Below are 22,523 nucleotides of genomic sequence, written 5' to 3' on the forward strand. Positions count from 1 at the left end.
TAGGAACCACGTAAAGAAGGCTGAAGAAGGTGAGATTTAGGCTCCCAAGTCTTTGACGGCAGTCTGTGCTTTCCAGGGCAGGAGGGTAGTGGGGCGGGGGTGGGGGGCACCTGCTCTTTGTTCCTTGCTACACTGACACATTCAGTGTACATCTCCAGAGGGCTGGCACTGGCCAGGCCCTGCTCTCAGCTCTTAGGGACAGGAAGGAATGAAACAAAAGAAACCCCAGGGATGGGGATTAGGAGTGGCAGGGCTAGGGGTGGGGCTTGTGATTTTAAACAGGGCAGGCAGGAATGGTGTTACTGAGAAGCTGACATTTGAGGAAACACCTGAAGGAGGTGAAGGAGTAAACTTTGTGGATCTTTTGGAGCAAGATGGTACCAGGCTGAGGAAACTGCAAGTGCAAAGGCCCTGAGGCAGGAGGGGTGAGTGGAGAGAGACCAGTAGAGAAGAGGGCAGAGAAGGTGCCATCTGTGTGGGGCAACTCTGAGTGAGAGGGGAAGCCCTTGGAACATTTGAACTGAGAAGGGACAATCAACCTATTCCTGCAGGGTTGTTTGTAAATCAGATGTTTGGCAAATGAATCCTGCTTAAAATCCCCTGTGAGAACCCAGCTGACCCAGTGGTTCTTGCTTGGAGTTGGCTGGTTCCCACAGAGCATGTGTGCTTGTGGACACCCTGCACAGGCTTTCTCCAAGTGAAATCTCTATGTGCCCTTTCAAAGTGAGAGAGCAAGCTCCCCACTCGTCCCCACCCACCCCTGCAGATAGCAACACTGTCTACCTACAGAGCCTGCTCTTCCTCCCCAGGGACTGCATCCAGGCTGTGCTGCTCCCCTCTTGGGTGGATGAGGCTGCAGAGAGAGAAGGGAGCTTATGAGAGTGACGTCGGAGGGAGAGTGAGCCACGTAGGCCCTGCAGTCAGAACCCCAGAGCCAAGGAGCCTGAACACTCTGCCTCTAAGCCAAGCTGATGAATTTGCCAGAATGACTTCCGTTGCAGCCAGCTGAAGCAGCTACTGTGCCATTCACTGAGCACTTACTATGTGCCAGGATGGATAGTAGGTGCTTTGCATGATCTCTCGTTCAATCATCTCAACACTCCTGACTCCTCATAACTCCCATTTTGCAGATGAGCTCCGAAATGCTAGCAAATGAGGGTTTCCTGTGTCCACAGGAAATGGTCGTGGCCCCAGGGTGTCCCTGCCCTCCTGCCCCGCCCCCACGCTGGCTTCCACTCCAACACCCCCTCACATCCCTGTGATTATGTCCTTAAACATTTGTCTTCCCACAAGGCCACAAGCCCTTTGAAAACAAGGTCTGAGTCTGATCCATGCCCCGTCCCCGAGCCTGGCACAGGCTGATCCATAGAGTTATAAAATAAATTAATGAATAATTAGGAAAAACCGGCTGCCAGAGAGCACCAAGGTTCCAAGTCAGCGGTCTGATAATGTCTCTGTGAGTGAATTCAGCTCCTGTGGACTTTGTGTGTTGAATAATTGAGTGAGGTATGCCAGAGGCAGAGCAGATGTGAGATTTCTCAAACCCAACAAAGGAAAGAGAACTTCGAAACAGAGGAGATGGAGATGGGGTCGAGACCCACCCTGGGGGTTCATGGTCTGGAGATCCCCAGGAGGCCGACCTCAGCAGGAAGAAGGAGTGGGGGAGGGATGCAGCTTCAGGTAGAGGGCGGTGGGTAGGACAGCGCAGTGCTGGGCATTCCTGAGGTGACAGAAGGGACTAGGCGACTCTGAGTCCTGAGATCCAGAGTGCTGCTGTCCCGGGGGAACTGAAAGTCCAGATAGAAGATTAGGCTTAATTTATTCCATCAGCATGTGTCCTTGGCATTGGGACCCAGCCGTGAACAAGGCAGTCGCTACCCTTATGAAGGTGACTTCTAGCATGGAGACAAGTCAACAAGTAAACAGTCTCATTTCAGGATAAATGGTGCACAGAGACAAGAGGCGGGCCAGGGAAGAGAGCAGGGAGCCGGGTTATCTTGGACAAGACAGACTCCCGGAGGGCTTCTCCGAGGACCTGACTCTTAAGCAGACCCCTGAGTGATGCAAATGATGTCTGCCTCTGTGGCTGTCAGCTTGGCATGTGTGAGGAGCTGCCCCACAGCCCAGGTGGCCAGAGTCAGGGACACAGCAGGAGAGAAGGGAGAGGGGACCCACCGTGCCACTGCAGCCTGCCTGCGGGGTCTCTTAGGACATGGGACATTCTGTGTTAAACCTGGAAACATCCCAGGCAAAGTGGGACTAAGTTGATCACCTAGACGTAGGGCAGGAGAACAGAATGGGGCAGGGACAGGAATACGCAGGCTCGCCTTGGAGGCTGCGGGTTTTATTCTACATTTGATAGGAATGGAGACAATGGCTCATGTTTGATTGAACAAGTAACTCTGAGAGCCTCCTCCCTGCGCCGCGCTGTGCTGGCCAGTGAGCCAGGGTGAGGCGCACGCTCCCGCCTCCTCGATGTTTTGGGCTTTTGTGTCCTCTCGCACTGGACATTAAGCCAGCAGTGGCACACTGTCACCACATGCCTGCTTTTTTGCATTTTCTGACCAGGCTCAGGGCGAACAAAGAGAAGCATCTGTAGTCTTCAGACAGGTGCCTTTCTTTTCCATCCAGAACAGCAGGATGTTTCCAGACATCATCTCATCGTGACAGGGAGGGGAGCGCATGTTATCTGATCCTGTGTTGTGGTCCAGGTCACCCTGGCAAGCGAACGCTGGCTCACTTTGCGCACCTGAATGGGAAGGTCACAGGATGGCCGGGGTGGCCAGGAGAAGCAGGCAGTTACAGCGGAGCACATGGGGGCCTGGCAGAGCTGTGTGAGTGGGGCGGTGTCACATCAGCAATCCGGAACATTCACTAAATGTTACCCGTATCAGCTTCTCAGTGCTGCATAGCAAAATGCCCCAAACACAGCAGCTTAAAACACATTCATCATCTCACAGTTTCCTTGGGTCAGAAGCTCTGGGCACATCTCACCTGAGTTCTCAATTCAGGGTCACACAAAGCTACAATCAGGGTGTCCGCTGAGGTGGGGATCTTATCAGAGGCTTGGGGTCCTTTCTCCAGCTCATGTGACTGTTGGGAGAATTCATTTCCTTGTAGCTGTAGAACCAATGCCGCTTGCTTCTTTAAGATTGGCAGAGAATCTGTCTCTGACCCTCGGGCTCACCTGATTTGGTCAGGCCCACCACCCAGAATAATTTCCTTTTTGATGAACTCCTCGTCAGCTGATTTGGCTTTAATTACATCTGCAAAAAATCTGTTCACCTTTGCCAAACATCTAATCATGGGAGTAAAACCTCATGATATTCATGGGTCCCACCAATACCCAAGAGAAGGGAGTTCTGAGTGTGGGATGAAGGGGCGGGACTCTTGGGGGCCATCTCAGAGCTCTGCATCCTGAAACAGCCTGTAAGATGGGCTTTACACACACCAACTCATCTAATTCTCAGATCAGTCCTGTGAGATAGATACTGCTATCATTCCCATTTCACAAATGGGCCAACTGAGTCAGAGGGAAGGTAAGTAATAAGTCCAAAGTCCCACAGCCAGGAGGGGCCAATGTTGTGATAAAGCACAGCCTGTTGGAGCAAGGATGGCTGTGCCAGTCAGGGAAAGAGGAGGGGGCAAGCCCACCAAAGTTCCCATCACTGTTTCATCAAGCGTTGCCATGGAAACCCTGCAGGAAGCATCACTGAAAGAGCTGTTTGATTATTTTTTCTGGGTGGCCTCTGCAGGCGCATAGCAGCAGCACCAACACAAGCACAGGCCCTGGTGGGGTTAACAGGTCTTGCAGTGGGCACGTAGCAGGAGGTCCCGGAGGTCCCTTGATAAAGGAACACACTCATTGGCAATTTTAGAGTCTGGTCACTGTCCCTGCTGCCAGAAACCCAGATCCAGGGAACCATTCAGGTCCCTGTGGTCTGTGATGCTGTCAGTTTTCACTTACTGTGGGTCCAGAGGGACTGTATCTGTCGCTGGCCCTCTCCTCCCACTAGCCTGCACTCGTGGCCCATCTCTGACCTGCTTTTCCTGCCCTCCTCACACTGGTGATCTTGGTACCTCTGCCCAGTTGGGGAAAGGGTTAGGACAGTGTGCAATTTGTGGAAGGTATGCCTGGACAACAGACATAGGAAGGTCCCCAACCTCCTCTCTGACCCCCTTCAATGAGTTCCAGCTCCCACCATGATACAGAATGTCCTGGACACTTAACGATCTTGTCCTAAATCTTAACCTAAGGGCCACCCTCGCATATCAATGAGGATTAGGTCTGGAGTTTTAAATATGACGACAGTGGCGATCACAATGACTGCCATCTAGTGTGACTTCTTGCCAGGTCCCACGCGAAGTGCTTTGTGCAATTGAGTTTAATTGCTCATTTGTCAATTCATTCAACAAATATTTATTGAGCCATCGCTCTGTGCCAAGTTCTGGGTCTCACCCGTGAAGCGGTAGATGGCATCCTGCTTGCATTCTAGTGCAGGGTGGGGGACAAAGAGAATAAGCAAAGTGGGAAAAGTATTGAATTATGGTGTCATGCAAAGAATTAAAATAGAACAGGCTTGCAGAGAGGGCCTGAAGACGTCTTTGGTCTGTGTGATGAGTGGAAGGCTCCCTGAAGAGGCCAGAGTTCAGCAGATAGTTCAGCAGACATCTCAATAAAAGGCTGTGCCAGGGAAAAGGTACAGTTGATGCAAAAGTCCTGGGGTAGGACCTGGCTTGGTGATTTTTAGGAAAGAAAGAAGAGCAAGAAAGTGGCTGGAGTATGGGAAGTAAGCTGTGGGTTTTCTGGGATGAGAGATGAGAAGCCCTAGGTGTATTAAGCAGGGGAGATATGGGCCATAACTTATGTTTCAGAAGATCACTCTGCCAACTGTGTGAAGAGTGACTGCATGGGGGACAGGCTTGGAATCAGGGAGGCCAATTAGTAGGCCTTTGAAGGATTCTGGTGGCTTGGGCCGCAGAGGGAGCAAGGCAGCTGGAAAGAAGTACATGGATTCAGGTGTGACCAGCCAGGCTGGCCAAGAGGGTGGACATTAGGGTGCAGAAAAGGATTCTGGACTATTCCTAAGTTCCTGGTCTTGAGCAACGGGTAGATAGAGATTCCATTGCGGCAAAAATTCTTAAGCTGTATTGTGATCTGTGTTTCACACCTTAGAAAGCAGGCCCACAAATGCCTGACGTGTGCTGCTACACGGGTGAACCTTGAGGACGTTATGCTAAGTGACGATAAGTTGTTGGGTTCACAGCGACAGAGAGGAGACTGGCAGTTGCCAGGGCCTGGGAGGAGGAGGGATGAGGAGTCGGGGTTTAACAGGTGTGGAGTTTCAGTTTTGCAAGATGACAAGAGTTCTGGAGCTGGAGGGCAGTGACCGTGGCACCACCGGTGTGAACTTAATGCCACTGAGCTAGGCACTTACCAATGGTTACAATGGTCATTTTTATGTTAGGTGTATGTTTTCCCAGTTAAAAAACACGGAACCGGCCCAGGATCCCGCAGTGACTAAGAGGTCAAGCCAGGTTTTCATCTGGGCCCAGCGAACAACAGAGTTGGTATGTTTAACTGCTGCATCCTTGTTCCCAGGAACACGGGACCCAGGCCGCACAGGATCTCAGCCACAGCCCTGGCACCAAGGGAGGACAGCATCCCCGGGTGTGGCTGGTGTGGGTCCCTGCCCGTGGGTCGTTTGAATGGGAAGGGACAACAGGAAGTCCACCGAATTCTGGGACTTTGTAACAATGTTGATATATACAAGGAAGTGATGCTGATGCTGATGATAACGGTGGTACTTACTGCTGACCACAACAATGAAAGCAAAATGGTGAAAATGTCAGCTCCCACACCTGGACATGGGTGGGCCAAACCCCTGGCATCTAATATTTTAGCAGTCCTCACCATAACCCTCCACTGTAGCGAGTTCGACGATCCCCATCCTTGCGATGGGAAGACCGAGGCTAAATGCCATTAAGAGACTTGCTCAGGACCATCCGCCTGTAAATGGGAGTAAAAAATCAAAGCTTGGCCTGCCTGTCTCAAGATGCCTTTCTAGTAATGGCCCAGGTTAAATGAGGGGACTAATTACGAAGGGATAACTGTGCTGCTTCTCAGTGTTCTATTTTCTGGGCCAACTTGAAGGGACACAGAGTAATGATTTCCTGGAATGAGCATCTTCTGCACAGGCCCCAGGATGCTCCACACTCAGTCTCCCGCGTGGAAGCTGACACCGCCTTTGCCTGGCGACAAGTCCCAACAAGGCTTGGCACATTCCCGCCCCGCCCCACTCAGGAGGCACCTCCTGGAGGGGGTGGGTGGCAGAGGGGGAGAGAACAAGATAAAACAAAATCCAGCTGAGCTCTTAATTCACATTCATCTCTGGCAGCTCCTCGATGATAAATAATTCTGGAATTGGAAATGAGGTGGAGGGAAGCAGGTGGAGATTTGGGCAGCCCGGGCTCACCAGACCTTTCCACTTGGGATCTTCCTCTCTGCCGCTCGGCTGGCCAGTGAGGTGGGGCCCACCAGGGACGAGGGGGCACTTGTGCCTCCTTCTCTCTCTCTCTCTCTCTCTCTCTCTCTCTTTAGTTATTATTTTCAATCATGGTAAAGTCAACATAACAAAGTTGACCGTCTTCACCATCTTCACGTACAAGTGTGCATTTCACCAGCATTAAATACATTCCTGTTGTGCGACCATCCGCGCCGTCTGTCTCCAGAACTTTCTCATCTTCCCAAACTGAAACTGTGCTCCTGAAATACCTTTCCCCTCCCTCCTCCCTGCTCCCAGCAACCACCATTCCACTTCGGTCTTGAAGGATTTGACTGCTCTGGCTAATCCAGCTGTGAACATGCCCCTTCCCCACCCCGGGTGTGACCATGACTGTGTATCACCAGTGTATTCAGGTGATCAGGTGAAGTGTGCATCCCGCTGACCTCCAGGATGGCCACCCCGCCTGGTGCCTGACAGAACCCCTCCCCACCACATCTCATCCTAGGCCTTGCAGGTTTCCATGGCAACCCCATACCAATCAGCTGGGCAAGGCAGTCCTGTGTAGCGGTTTGAGTCCTGGCTGTCTGCTTACCAGGTGTGGGGCCTTAGGCAGGCGGTCAGCAGTCATGACTGGTCTTTCGTTTGTTCTCCTGTAGAACCTCAGTCATCCTAGATTCTGCTTCACAGCTAAGGGGAGGGGTTGTGGGGAATATGATGTCCTTGTTCTCTGGTGGGCATCAAACTGGATGCTCGGTACAGATTTCTTGGCATGGCCCTCACAACGACCCTCATGCTTAGGCCCTTAGCTAGTCTAAGCTCTGTCTGTAAGTTGCTTGCTTGGTAGATGGGGAAACTGAGTCTCATGGAGCTGAAGGTCTTGCTGGAGGTCCCTCCCCAGTCAGTGGTGAGGCTGAAGTTCTGAGTACCCAGCCTGTGGTCTTACCCACCGTGCATAGAAGACATCTAGCATAGGACATGGTCTGCAAGAGTTGCCCAGCAAACGGGGACCCACCTGATGAACTTTCGGTATGGCCATAGCTGGCTCCGGACTTGAGGAAGCGGAAGCAGAGTTGGCTGTAACAGGCAAAGCCCTTGTCTGACCCGGACATCCTGGTCTTGCCACTGGGCCAACCGATCAGATCGGCCGTGCTAGGCAAGGACACTTGGGATCCATGCCTGACCTTGGTGATCAGTGGTTGCTGTCTTCCTGCAAAGAGGGTCCACACATTTTATTATTTCTCAGAAGGTCCCTGACCCCCAAATGAAGACCCCACTTAGATTCTAAACCCCATGGATCTCAGAGAGAGGCACAGGCTATAAGAGATGGTGTTATGCTAAAGCTCAGAGAGGGGCCAGCTCCTGGGACAGCAGGGATGGAGTCACTATGGACACATGGTGAGTCAGCAGACATATGTGCTGTAGGACAGACAGAACCAGCCAGAACTAGGGGGTCATAGAAGAGAAAAGCCGCTGTTGGCAATAAGGGGGATGAGGTCAGACCACTGGGAATACTAGGCTAGGCCACAGTAAACAGAAGGCACCAGACTTTCCATGGCTCAGCAAATAGCACTTTATTTCCTGCTCTTGTGTCATTCTGAGCATATGTTCAGTTTGGTGGGGCAGCTCTCCTGCACGTGGTAATTCATGTTGGAGACCCACCATCCCCTGGGGTCTGCTTAGCTGCCTTCAGACGAGATGGAAGAACTTGGAGAAAGTTGCATGGGGGATCTTATGGGCCAGTACTGGAAGTGGCCTGGGCCACCACTGAAGAGGGCCCAACTGCAGGGGAGTCTGGGAAATGTCATCTAACTCTGTGCCCAAGGGGAAGAATGAGTTTTGGTGGACAACTGGCTCTTTATTTTTCTTTTTTTGGGGGGGGGGGCATGTACAGCCAATCTGACATTTCTGATGTCAAACACTTTAGAAAATGTCTAAAGAACAGAAGTCCCCTGAAGTAAGTTCAGTAAAGTGGGGTTTATGCTAAGTATTTAGTGGACAGCCTCACAGAAAACTAAGTACATGATGGTTGGCATGTATCTGCTCGTTCATTCAACAAATAGTTGTGTGTTTGGTTTTTTTAAGATTTATTTATTTATTAGAGAGAGAGAGATCATGAGCAGGGGTGTGGAGGGGCAGAGGGAGAGGGAGAAGTAGACACCCCACTAAGCAGGGAAACTGTCTTGAGGATCAGTCTCAGGGCCCTGGGATCATGATCTGAGCCATGTCACACAGGCATCCCCAACAAATGGTTTTTGAGGGTCTGCTGGGTGTTGGCCACTGTGTGATGTGCTAGGTACTAAGCTGAAAATGTCAGACAGAGTCTTCTCATGGGGCCTGCATACTAGTGGGAAGAGGGAAGTAAACAACAAGGAAAACATTAAGAACACATGAAATGATTACATATGGTGATTCATACTCCAAAGATAACATAAAAGGAGGCAGGACAGAGAATAGTTGAGGGCAGATTAGATGTCAGGGTAGTTCTTTCCCAGGAGGTGGCATTTGAAATGATATGTGATGGATGAGCATGAATGAGCCATGCAAAGAGCAAAGGCCAGAGCACTTCTGGGCCAGGGAAAGTTGTGCAAAGGCCCTGGGGCAGAAAACAGCTTATATACTTAAGGATCAACCACCATCTCTGTTATCCTAATTCAGGATTCTTTGCTCCCTTACTTTTTGCTCCCTCTTTTGCTCTTTGCTCTTTGACCCTTTGCTCCCTTACTTTTCCTCTGTTCAATTCCACTGGTTCTACAGGGGGACCACCAAATTCAGTGCCTCTGTGTCTTCCCTTCCTGGCTTCAGCTCTTAGCCACATTCCACACACTGTGGGCCATGCTGTCATTCTCAAGATCCTCTGGGGCACCCATAGCCCCCTTGGCCTGTTGGTTCCTACTTGTACAAGCTTCCCAGAGTGGAAACAGTGGAGGACTAAAGGGGGGCAGGCAGGGAAGCTTCAGTGGGGGCCGGGTGGGTAGGCAGGAGAAGGGCTGGGAGAACATCCTGTTTTCTTGACAGTCAGGAATGTAAGGTGCCCGCATAGTGCCTGGCTCAGAGCGGGCCCTCCGCCTTCATTGCCTCACCTCCTTGTGGGGCTGTGGCCTGGGGTGGGCACTCTGCTAGTTTCTTAACTAAAGTGTTTACCCAGAGTGTAAACCCCGTGAGGGCAGGGAGGGTGCTCCCCGATAGAGCCCCAGCACCACCACTGGTTGCATGAGGGAAGGAATGAACCAGCAGCCCCTGTAAGCCAGCATGTCTCCTGAGCCACGGGCAGTGTGGAGTGACAGATCCCCGTGACATGGCTTTGGGGGTGTGGCAGAGAGAACCAGGCCTGTTCTGGAACCCCGCTCCAGCCCTGGAGATGCTGATAACAGATAGGCCAAAGGAAATGAGGGTTGGGGAGGCCAGAGACCCAGCCCACGACAGGCAGGAACCACAGTGAGTCAAGTTCAGACACAGGACAAACCAGAAGGAGAGTTTGGAATGGTCAGGTGTCCAGAAAAGCTCCCGAGGCTCTGGGAAGAGGTGTGACCCCAGGCAGGAGCCAGAATGGAGAGCTTGTCTGTCTTTGGGAAACAGTCCCAGTGATAGAGTGATAGGGTCACTGTAGCTCTTTGGAGATACAGAGAGGGGTACAGGCTCTCTGGGGCGTCTCACCCCCTCCTTCCTTGAGTGGGAGGGAGAACAGTACGCAGGGATCTGGCTCCTTCTCTGAGCACAAGCCCTGTGCTCCGGGACAGCTATAGGCCAGGTCAGGAGAGGACTGAGACTCCTTCCTTTCTTTTTGGGAGGGGAGAGCTGACTCCTGGACCCTCATTCCCTGGGGCTGGCAGCCACCTGGCACAGCTGTGTGTATCCACCGGTCTTCTCCACTCGGCCTCCCTCTGTCCCCAGCCTCAGCAGGCTCTCCCACGTAGACACACATATGCCTCCCGTGTCCCAGCACACACCCACACGTGACATACATATGCAAATTCGATATCTACATCTCCAGTCTACAGCTCTGTCCACACTTGAAACACCAGCACGCGAGCGCACTTGTATACGCTAGAGAGACACGGTGTTCTTGCTTACACACACATGGTGCTGGAGGAAATACAAGGAGTTCTGTGTTGCTAGGCCATTGGATGTGAGTGGAGACAGCGCTAAGATTGGAGGCAGGGGTGGGGCCAGATCTCAGCACATGAGTGATGGGAAGACACCAAAGGGCTTTCGGAGGGAAGCAGTGTGATCTTGTTAGCTCTTTAGAGAATGGGTTGGACTGGGGCAAGTCTAAAGACAGAACAGGGAGCATGGGACTGTCTCCAAGTCCCTGAGAAGAAGGCCAGATTGGGGGGTGAGGGGTGGCCCTGAGGCATTGGCAGGGGGGTGGGGAGGAGGGACAGAGAGGAGAGAGGAAAGGAAGCCAACACTAGAGACTGATGCGAGAGGTTTTGGCGAGGGTGGCTAGAGGGAGCCCGCCCCCGGGGACAGGTGGGTTTGAGGTAAGGGCAGGAGTTCCTTTGGTCCGCATGCAGCCGGAAGCATGTGTATGACCTCCCCGTGGAGAAGCCTGATGGCGGGGAGACCTGGGGCCTGGAGTCAGGAGGAAGGTGGGACTGGCTGCCTGGGACTTTGCAGATAGGTGAAGAGTCAGCAACAGAAGGGACAGCTGCGTGCTCCTGGCCATGTGCCACTGCCTCTACCTGGAATGTCCTTCCTTCGCTGCCAAGACCATACCTAATGCCTCTTCCAGGAAACTTCTCCGAATTATTCCTTCCCATCAACCCCGAGGCTGTGTGGCACTGGCTGGGGAAGCCGAGTGCAGCCAGGATGAGGGGTGGAGAGGGGCCGAGTGGGGCCAAGTGGGGCAGGGTCCTGGGCCTGTGTCTGTCCCCTGCCGGCTCCCTGGGTCATCTACATTTCCCTAGCCACTTTGGGGCTGAGTAGACTGCTCAGAAACTGTTCTGATTAGGCTGGGGGAGGCCTTTTGGACCAGCAGCAGACGAGAAGCAGGCGAAGCAGGCCCTGCTTGGCTCCATAGAAGTGCTGCGGGTCCAAGGGCTGCCACCTGCCTGGCAGAGGCCGGCTTCTCACGTTCCAGCTCCTGGGCCCCATCTGCTCCCTGCAGCTACTGTTCTAGCCTCTTCTCTCTCTCAGCTCTGGCTTCACCCACACTGCCCTGGCATCCTCTCCTGGGGAGCTCTTGGGACTTCTATTGAATCACATCCCCAATTTATTGAGCAATTACTATGTGCCAGACACTGAGATAAGTACTCCGTCTGGTTTATCTGACTTAATCCTTGCAGCGGCTCTCTGAGCCGGGTGCCGTGACACCTCCCATTTTATGGGCCAGAACACCGAGGTGCCAGGAGGTGAAGTACCTTGCTCAGGAAATAGCAAGGCTGGGATTTGAACCCAGGCCATCCGTCTCTAGGGTACACTCTCCTCACCAGGGCGCTCAGCTACCTGCTGCTGTCTATTCACTGCTAACCCGTGGCCAGCGGCAGGGGGAGAGGTTGGGTGGGAGCTGAATTCCAACCCAGGTCTGCAGGACACTGGTCCCATTCTCTGAGCCATGGTGGTCTGTGCCTGCCTGACCCTGGCAGCCTCACTGTCTGCCTCGGAGCCTGTGGCCGAGGCCAGCAGCTGCCTGCCCCATGGTCACAGCTAGATCCGCCTCCCCACCCAGTCCTGTCTCCTGGACTGGGCCCGGGTGATTAAGAGTGTCAACACAGGAGCCAGGCAGGCCCCTTGAGTGCGGGGATAGTGACACTGGCTTCCGAGACGTGCTCTGCTTGTTGAAAGAGACACCTGCCAGCAAGCGTTATTCACCCAGGAGAGGCGTACGGAAGTGGATTGTCATTTTGAGACGTAATATAGGTTGTTTATCCTGTGTGGGGGAAGATGTGTTGTGCCTGCTGTCATATATGTAAATGCAAGAGCTATGTACAGGTGCCTTCTGGATGGGTCTGTTTTTATATATGCATGTTTGAGTATGAGAGAGAGAGAGCATGATAGAGCGTGTATGCGTGCGTGTAAGGGAGAGCGTTTGAGTGATGGGTTTGTGCCTGTGTGATGTGTAAGAGATGTGGGTTCCCCAAGTAAGGAACTAGTCCAGGGCAGAGACGGTTCTGCCACCTGGCTCTTGACCCTGGAGGGCCCAGGTGGGTGGTCTCCACTTGTACAGGGGGCTCCACAAAGCCTTTGGACTTTGGGATGCATGTAAAGTTAGACCTCAGAAGCGGTCAGAAAGCTCGGGGCTACTGATAGAGGGAGTGAAGAGAGCTCACAGACTTCCTGTGGGGCCTCACACACACAGCGTTTCTGCATCTTATAGTTGCTATATCCACCATCCTGCATACCTGCAGAAGGTCTGGGAAATAAGGGAATGACAGTGGCTGCACACCTCCCTTCTCTGTTCCTCTTTGGGCCCCTGTCAAATTCTTTTTAGAAAGAGGGCAGCCAATGGTCTAGAGCCTTTGGAATGTTGCGTTTCTCCCAGTGGGATGCAAGCCCAAGTGTCTCTTGCCTTAAGAAGAGAGATGGCCATGAGGCATGCTGGGGCTTCCAGGCCCTGGACAGGAAGCCAAGTGCAGGAAATGGGGACCCTGGGGCTCCCTTGTCCACAGGCCGGCACTGGCACATGGCGGATTCCCATGGGCATCCCAAGGGGTGCTTGTGCTCAAAGACAGCATTTCCCTGCTAGCCAGCAGGGTCCTGGGGACTTAAGACCCAGCGTTGGGGGAGGGAGGTTTTGCAAAGCTTGGGGGAGGTACAAGGGGAAGTAAGACTAAGTATACAGCCTAGTAGAACAGCCCCAGCAAGGGAAAGATGAATGGGCATCCTCATATGGGCATCCTCACCCAGGGTTACAAGTCCCAGCCGTAGGGCAAGACACCCTGCCAAGCCAGGTCAGGCCTCCCCCTCTTTAAGCTCCTTTGCCAAGATTGGTTCAGGATCCATGACTTCCTGCCTGCCGCTGGGCAGGGGTGAGGGCCCAGGATGACTGGCCTTAGCCAGAAACCTTGGGAAGTCCTAGCCCCCTGGGCCCAGGGTCATTCTGCCCCAGCCAAACAGAAAACATACCCTGCTATAGAAGGCATCAGAAGAAAGAAAAAATCCTATGCATTTGCCATTTTATAACATATACCAAGCTCAACAGGAAGTGATAAGTTCACTTCTTTGATAGGAATTGATCCCATTCCTTGAAGCTCCTGACCAGTGGAGCCTGGGAAACCTCAGGCCATCCCAGCTTCCAGAAAAACACAAGTTGGGATTTGCCAAAGGGGAATTATTATTATTTTTTTTTAATTCATGTTAACCAGAAAAGTTCTATGTAGTTGTCAACTATCACCGCTATTTTCCTCTTATGGCGGTGATGGTTAATAATGTCAATCAAGCAACTGAGGTTTACCTTATCCTAGGATCTAGCAATTCCCAAAGCATATTCCATAGAACGATTCTGGAGTTACTTGGTGATTCTGAGGGAAGAAAATGGGGAGGGGGGAGAGGAGGAGAGATCCTGTAGTTAAATTTTTGGAGATTCTGATTTAAGTAAGGTTCAACAGGTTTCTCGCCTGAAGAACCTCTTGGTAAACTCGTGAGCATTGGTTTCTGCTAGAAGAGGGGGTTTCTGGAGTACTTTTAAAAATTACTTGACCCACTGAATGCTTTTCTCACGGAATGTATTTCTCATTTTTGTATGGAGCATTCATCGGGAAACATTTCGAGGCTCCATTCTGCAGCTAATCACATTTATCCCCAAATTGTGTTTTTAGCTGTTCTAACAGTATTTTTGCAGCATTTCCCCAAAAGGCATCAATGATTCTCCATGCATTCTCTGTTCAGACAAGCTGGAGAATCCCTGTGCTCGGCTGGGGGTGGGGGGTGCCGGGAAGCTGAGTGGGGAGAAGCAGGGTCTGGGGCTGCAGAGGTCAACAGAGGCTGCCTCATGGAGGACCTTGTGCCAACCTAAAGCTACTCATCAGAAGGGCTGAGGCTTGCCACTGGCTCTTAAAACAGGAAAGGGACATGCTGGTGCATAAGAACAGGGGCTGGAGCTTTTGTTAGGGATTGGCTGGGGGAAGGAGTGGGTGGCTCAGCCCATTGCTCCCCTGTAATCCTGCAGAGGATCCTCAAACTCATGAAAGTCCCACCCTGGAAGGCTCTGAACTTCCCCCTCCACAACCTCTCTTTTTGTTCAGTACTGTGTTTCCTAAAAGCAGGGTTACCTCTCTCCTTTTCTTCTTCCTCTTTTTCCCAGAGAGATCCCTTGTGTCTGAAGAAGCTGAAGTCATTGATGCAGAGGTGACTCCCCTCTGGGCTAGAATGGACAAGTTAATATACAAGGTGCCCCGTTAAATTTGAATCTAAAATAACATTTTTTTTTTAGTGTAAGTATATCCCAGATGTTGCATGGGATATACTTATGCTAAAACCCCTATTTGTGTTTTTCTGAAATTCGAATTTAACTGGGCATCCTTTGTTTTAACCTAGGTCCTATTCAGGGACCTAGGATGTTGCCCTTTCAGTGCTCCTTCAGTGCATGGAGTCTTGTGGTTGCAAAGTGTCAAGGAAAATTCTACACTGACAGCCCCACCGTGGCTGCTCATGGGAGAGTGGATGCCTACACAGCCCCAGCTCATTAGGGTGGGGAGATAGGGCCAACGAGGCTCCGCCTGGGTGTGGGTGGGGGTTACCCTAGGTCTGGCAGAGAGAGGGACAGTGCAGGGACACAGAGCACTGCCTCCATGCTGGGAAAACAGCCTTGAAGCCGGAGAGATCAAGGTTACCACCTGATGAAGGAGACAGCACTGTGGTCAAGTGGCTTGATTTTTAAGCCCAGCCCTGATTGCAACCAGCAGTGTGACACTGGGTCCGAGTTAGCCCCCAAAAGGAGACCTCCATGGTACCTGTAAGGGGAAAATGAAGTAGAGGAGCCCAGATAAAGTGCTGAGTGGAAGGTCTGGCTCAGATTAGACATCCAAATGCTAACAGTTACTGTCATTACAACTGACCCTCTGACTCCTTTCCCCATAGCGGGACTAACGAATGCCAATCTAATGAGGAGCGTGAGGACTAAGAGAAGTACCATCCTAACAGGAAGAAATGGAGTTTGAACATAGGCAAGCCCTTCCCCACAGCCAGCACAGCGCCCCCTGTTTTCAGGGTCAAACTGAAGGGGAAAGGAAATGAGACTTCTCTCACAGTCCTTGGAGGGCTTACTGCCTGTGTTTGGCCTACTTCCTGCTGGTTGCCTCTGTCCAGGACTCCTGCTTGCCTGGCTCACTTTTCTGCCAGCCCCTGCCCATCCTTGATGCCCAGCAAAGAATACTGTACACCTGAGCTAAGTGCCTAACTGAATCGACTATAGTTCAGGGCTGCCAGATGGTGGCTCGTGCACTGGCTGCCTGTGTTCTCAGTAAAGTTTTATTGGAACATGTGTTGTCTATGGATGCTTCTGCACTACAGTGGAAAAGTTGAATCACTGAGACAGAGACCATAAGGCAAGGCCCAAAATATTTGCTATCTGGTCCTTTATACAACACAGTTTGCCAACCCTGCACTAGTTTATTGCCATATATATATATGCTAATATATAATGCATATTTTTATATTTATATAATATACATTATATATATGTACATACATAAAATTCATTCAATGCATTCCAATCAGGCACCCTCTTCCTGCCAGGCATTAAGTGAAACACAAGATAAATACAGAATAAGTCATTTCTGCCCCTCAGGGGAGTCCAGCGATGAACACAAACACCTAAAGAAGCAGACTTAGCTCCATTTGGAAAGCAGGGTGTCCTAAATGGACGGCTGAATGAGTTGCAGTGTTGTGTGACAAGTGCAGGAATTGATATGCAGCTAGAATTCCAAAGTTATTCTGTAAGTGGGACCCCAAAGCTCCAATCAGGTAAAATGTGGGTTGAGAGGTCACACAATGATGAAATAATGAAAGGAGACTGTGAAGTTCACGGGTGGGCAGTTCTAGAAATCTGGGGGCCGATCACCAATGACATTATGCGTGAATTGACCTTCTATCCCAATGTGTTCTCCTGGGATCTTCCAGTTTCTACCAGACACAAAGGGCATCAAGGAAGGTGTCACAGAGAAAGTGACATTGAAGTGTGGCTTTGAAGGATGAACAGGAGTTTTCCAGATGGAACATTTGAGAAAAGAGTAAGACATGCTTGGGGATCCTGTAGTTTAGAACAGCCCTAGTGGAGGGGATGAGATTGGGGGAGCAGGAGGTAAAACGGAAGTTGTCAGCCGGGGTCACCTCATGGAAGGATGGGGCTACATGAGTGTAAGCCTGTTGATTTATCCTAACAGCGATGAGAAAGCTCTCCAGATTTTCTTCTTCTTTCCTTTTATTTATGTTTATTAATTTTTCAAATCATTATTTATTCTTTTGTTAATCATGCAAAAGAGCAGGGGACCTGCAAGGATCACTATGCCTGGATGGCAGGGAAGCTGCTTTTGGCATGTGCACGCCTGATGGGGTGAACGAGGCAGGGCTGGGGTAAATGAGCCCTTCTAGAAAGTTCACTCTGTCATCCGTGGGGACAGTGCCTCGAAGGGGCGACACCAGCATCAAGGAGATCAGAGTGGGGTGTGGAAGTCCAGGGGAGAGGCGAGGGAGACTATCAAAGGAGATGCAAGGTGAGGGCAAGTGTGATTTATGGAGTGCAGCCCAGTCCAAGGGAGAGGTCAGGCTTGCTGCCCCCGGAAGTCAAAGTTCAGTCACAAGAGAGGCCCCAGGAATTGAACAGTTCACAGATCAGAGATATAACCCAATGGGGTTAATAGGGTAGCTGGCACGAAATAGGTTGCCGTGAGTGGTTGTCAATCCCAGCTCTGCTTTGCAGACCCCTGGACGAGCCCAGGCTCTGCCTCTGAAATTCTGAGTCAGGAAGTTGTGGGACAAGCATTAGTAGCTTTGTGGAACTCCCCACATGCCCCTGATGTGGAAGGTGGCAAAAACTGCAAACCTGAGCCAAGCAAGCACGCTCACCATAGGGAGTTTATGCGCGGCACTGGTTGGGAAGAGGTGTGACAGGACAGGGCCCTGTGAACCGGGATTGGGGAAAGACAGTGTACCCCATCAGCGGCCCTGGTGCCCCCTGTATTTGTTTGACTGACAGGCAGCAGGAAATGTATGGGGCCAAGTGAGGGGCTGACTTGCCTGGTGGACACCCCAGGACATCCCCCAGGGAAAATGAGGGTAAAGACCCTACAAGGAGAGTTCAAGATACACACCCTACCCCATGGCGGAGTGACTCAAGGTGGGGTGCTCAAGTGCAAGCAGAACCTAGTGCAGCTGCAAAGTAGGGGTTCAGGAGCCTGGCATTGCCTTGGAAACCCAGCCTTACCCCTCAAGGAGCCATCTGGCCTTGAGTAAATGTCCCAGTCTCTCTGATAGGTATGCTCCTCTCAACAAGGGAGGATAATGGCATCTCTGGCAATGGATTGTTGAAAGGATTAAATAAGATCATTAAGTCATTTAGGGGCACCTGGGTGGCTCAGTGGGTTAAAGCCTCTGCCTTCGGCTCAGGTCATGATCCCAGGGTTCTGGGTTCAAGCCCCACATTGGGTTCTCTGCTCAGCAGGGAGCCTGTTTCCCCCTCTCTCTCTGCTGGCCTCTCTGCCTACCTGTGATCTCTGTCAAATAAATAAATTAAATCTTAAAAAAAAAAGATCATTAAGTCATTTGATCAGCTTTTATCAAAGTATTGTTATATACGAGGTAGAATGTTCTAGGAATTGGTACACGGAAGTGAACAAAATAGACTAAAATCTGTCTGTCTTTATGGAGCTTACATTGTAGCAGGGTGAGATGAAGAATAGCAAATGCATCAAATATATAATATGTCAGATGAGAGGAGTGGAAGTGGAGGCAGCAAGTGGAGACAATTCTTTGGGGATGGAAATATATACAAAGCACTTGGCACTGGGGCTAGCACGTAGTAAGTGTGCAATAAATTATGTTTACAAGGCCAAACAGCTAAAAGTAAGGGAGTTATAAAGAATAACTTTATAAAATTAAAGGTCATGTGTGTGATGCAGAAATACCTAGCTCGGAGTAGTTACTTGGAAGAGAGAGGTTTTTATTCCTCCCTCTCCTGACCATGCCCACTACCCCTCAGTGTCACACACACACACACACACACACACACACACACACACACACACCCCAAACACCATCTCCTCTTTCCATGTTGTGGGAAATGTAATCCTTCCCTCTGAATCCTTTTTCCCAGCCATATTGCCACTTAGTATCAACCGTCTGGCCATGGAGATGAAACAAGTTGCTTGATGGAAGATAAGAAATCAAAACATACGGAGGGTGCTTGTCCAGAGAGCATAAATGACTCTTCATTATAATATGGGAACTAAAGTCTCAAATTAAAAATAAAAGAAGGCACAATGTAGCTTTTGCTGCACTCCAACCACAGAGGAGATTCATTGTCATACAATCACTGAGAATATTATGTTGATTGGCAAGAACCAGGCTTTGAAGAAGGGACAAAACTCCCCACAGCTAATCTACAATGGAATTGTTCAATGTCAGGCACAGCTTTAATAATATTGTTCTGAGGTACGTTGGATGTAAATATCCCGCTCTTCATTTTGTAAGCAATCAAAGGGAAGTTTTATAGATGGGCGAGCATGAACAGCTAAAATAGCTGTGCCAAAAAACACACGGGCAAAATCAAAAAAACCAAAGAATGCCCCACCTCAAAAGGCTTGCTTTGTGGCTTCTCTCCGATCTCCTCTGTCCAGCAAGTTGCACATCAGACACATTACAAAAGCCCTCGCTTTAAATGTTGCCCTTGACATTATTTAAAAAAAAAATTACAAGGTTAGTAAATCAGACTGGAGGGGAAAAAAACACACAAACCATTAAATCTGGACAATCAGATAATCACCCTTCATCTTGTCACAGCACCTACAATGATGGAGGGAGGGAGGGAACTCCGGTTGATTAAGCGCCTACTGTGTGCTGTCTCTGTTGGATCCAGTATCACAGTCCAATTAAGAGTGCTGAACAGTGGAGCCAGAAAGACTGGGATTCACAACCTAGCTCTGCCACTTTCTAGCTCTGTAGCCTGGAGGAAGTTGCCAAAACTCTCTGTGCCTCAGTTTTTTCCTCTGTAAAATGAGGATAACAGGTATCCCACTGGATTGTTTTTAGGATTAAGTAAAATTAGTTTGTAGCCTGGGCCCTAAAACCTATCCGTTACTCAATAGTGGATATTATAGAGCTAATTTTACTTAATGTGCACAATAGTGCTACTACAGGTTGAATGGTGTCCCCAAAAAGATATACTGAAGTTGTAACCCCCAGTAGCTGTGAATCTGACCTTCCTGGAAGTAGGATTTTTGCTGATGATGAAGTTCAGATGAGCCCATTAGCATGTGTCTTAATCCCAATCCAAAATGATTAGTGTCTCTATAAAAAGGTGAAATTTACAGACAGAGACACAGAGAAATAATGCCACTTGAAGATAGGGGATGGGAGTGGTGTGCCTTTAAGCCAAGGAATGCTAAAGATTGCCAGAAAGCCACCAAAAGCTAGGAAGAGACAAGAAAAGTTTCCCTTACAAGTTTCAAAAGGATGCATTCCTGCTTACACCTTAATTTTGGACTTCTAAACCTGTATATTATGAGACAATAAGTATCTGTTGTTTTTTTTTTAAGCCACCCAGTTTGTGGTACATTATTACAGCCTTAGGAAACTAATACAATACCCACCATGGGAAGAAACAGTATCCTTATTTTCAGATGAAGAATTGAAGGCCAGAGGCGACAATTCTAGCTTAAGATCACTCAGCTAGTGGTTGCGCTGAGATCTGGAATCCACACCTCTCTGAGCCCAACATCTGCCTCCATCTCTGGCCACTATGAGGTCCCTTAGGAGCAGAGCTTAAGATTAAAAAAAGGATGTGGCATTGGGACTGAGCTCCCATTCATCACACCCAAGTCCCAGCCGAGGGGCCAGGTCAGAGTGGCCTGATTATGAACAGCTCATTAAGTAAAGAGCAGTGAGTGTTTGAGAGTGACTTTTTTAAAAGAATCGACTTTTATTTATAGTGACGTTCCAGTCATTAATTTCGAAGGAAGAAAGCCCAAAGCAGAAGCAGGTTCATTAAAAATTTGACATTAGTAATTTAATTAAATTGGGTCTTTGCATCTCGTTGCGGAAAATGAAACGTTAGTTCTACACCAGTTCTCAGCCCATTTCCCCTGGTTTGCGCCCTCCCCTCACCTTAGTTTGCTTTCTTCTCCAAATGTTTACCTGACCCGCCCCTCCACCTCGCGACACTCACAAACACACCCACATCACAGTCACTGCCTCCTCTGCAAGCCAGCAGTGTGAGCTCATGGGAAACGTCAAGGAAGCCAATAGTGTGGGACCATAGGAAATGCCAAGATAGCCAGCAGCGTGGGATCATGTGAAATTCCAAGATGGTCAGTAGTGTGGGATCATGGGAAATTCTGAGGTAGACAGTAGTGTGGGGTCATGGGAAACACTAAGGTAGCCAGCAGCATGGGATCATGGGAAGTTCCAAAGTGGCCAGCAGTGTGAGATCACGGGAAATGCTAAGCTGGGCCAGTGGTCAGGGTGATAGAGTTAATCCCTTTATCTGAGTCATCACACCCTTAGAGATAGAGCATGTGCATGGAGAGCTCTTCAGTCTTTAAGATAACTCACAAAAACTTCAGCCTCTCGACGGCTGGGACCCTCCTTGTCTAGTTCACTGCTAATTCCCAGCATAGTAGGCCCACGATAAATGTGTATTACATGAAGGAATTAATTGTATTACATGAATTAATTCCTTCATGTCATACATATTTATTGTGGGCGTACATGAATGAGTAACTTCCCCAAACAACTAATTAATGAACACAGAATTAAATCCATGCAAGTGCCAGGCATTGTGTTAGGGCTCCCGGGATATACCTATGCGCCAGACCAGGCCCCTGCCCTTGGGGTCCTAGGACTCAGTGGAATCGTGCAGCAACCATTTTATGAGCACCTACTATGTGCCGGGCACTGTGTCAGCCAGCAATGCATCATTTATTGTCAGTAACCCCCTCCACCAGTAGGTAGTATTCTCCTTTCTCAGTTGAGGAAATCAAGGCTTAGAGAGGTCACATGAGTCAAGGCCACAGAATAAGACAGAGAACAGTGCCTGGTTGCAGAACCAGATCAAGGTGATTCCAAAGTCTGCCACTTCTCCCTACACCATGCTTTCTCTTCCTGGTTGGGGAAAATCAGAAAAGGGAGGGAAAGCCTTCTTTCTGAGGGTTCTAAGATCATCAGTGTTGGTAGAGAGGGTCCTGGAAGACAGCAGCATGGTCAGGAAGAAGGTATGGCAAGGGCCCGGGAAGCCCTCTAGGATTCAGAGTGGCCACCTCCACTTCTTCATCCTTACTCCTCATCCTGGCCACCGTGGCCCTCTTATTTCAGGCTTCTTGAGCCCCTAGGTTGTCTCTGGCCTCAGGCCACTTGTGCATAATATTTCCTTTTCCTGGGACACTCTTTAGCCTGGCTAATTCTTACTAATCTCTCAGGATTCAGCATAGATGTCACCTCTTCCAGGAAGCCATCTCGGACTGCCCTAGACTGGGTTTGGTCCCCTGCCTGGTCTCTATCCTATCAGAACATTTAACATACCTTTAATTGTGCACATCTCTCATGAAGTGTGCTCGGATTCACGTGTGTCATATTTACATGTCTGCCGGGCTCTCTCCTAAGCACTTTGCGTATCTTTGCTAATTTAATTTTCCCAAATACCCATTGAGGGAGGAAAGTACTGTTGTGACCCCTGTGTTGCAAACGAGGAGGCTGGGGCACAGGGGACTTAAGGGACTTACTTGGGGTCCCAGAGGTAGTAAGCCATCTGTTCAAGATGCATACCCAAGTTCTTGTGTCTGTACTCCCCACCACCCTGCTCTATAGCCTCTCAGTGATGCCTCAGTGAGCCATCGCTAGGTGATGGATGTATACTTGGATGGTGCT

The 22,523-nt window shown here is 50.1% G+C and overlaps 1 protein-coding gene across 6 annotated transcripts in view; it reads left to right on the forward strand.

The window, feature by feature from the left end:
* The window catches only part of CSMD2 (CUB and Sushi multiple domains 2), a 601,873-nt gene that overhangs the window by 173,397 nt on the left and 405,953 nt on the right, over nucleotides 1–22,523 (forward strand). The window lies entirely within an intron of this gene.

The sequence above is a fragment of the Mustela erminea genome, chromosome 10, assembly GCF_009829155.1.
Source record: "Mustela erminea isolate mMusErm1 chromosome 10, mMusErm1.Pri, whole genome shotgun sequence".
NCBI lineage: Eukaryota > Metazoa > Chordata > Mammalia > Carnivora > Mustelidae > Mustela > Mustela erminea.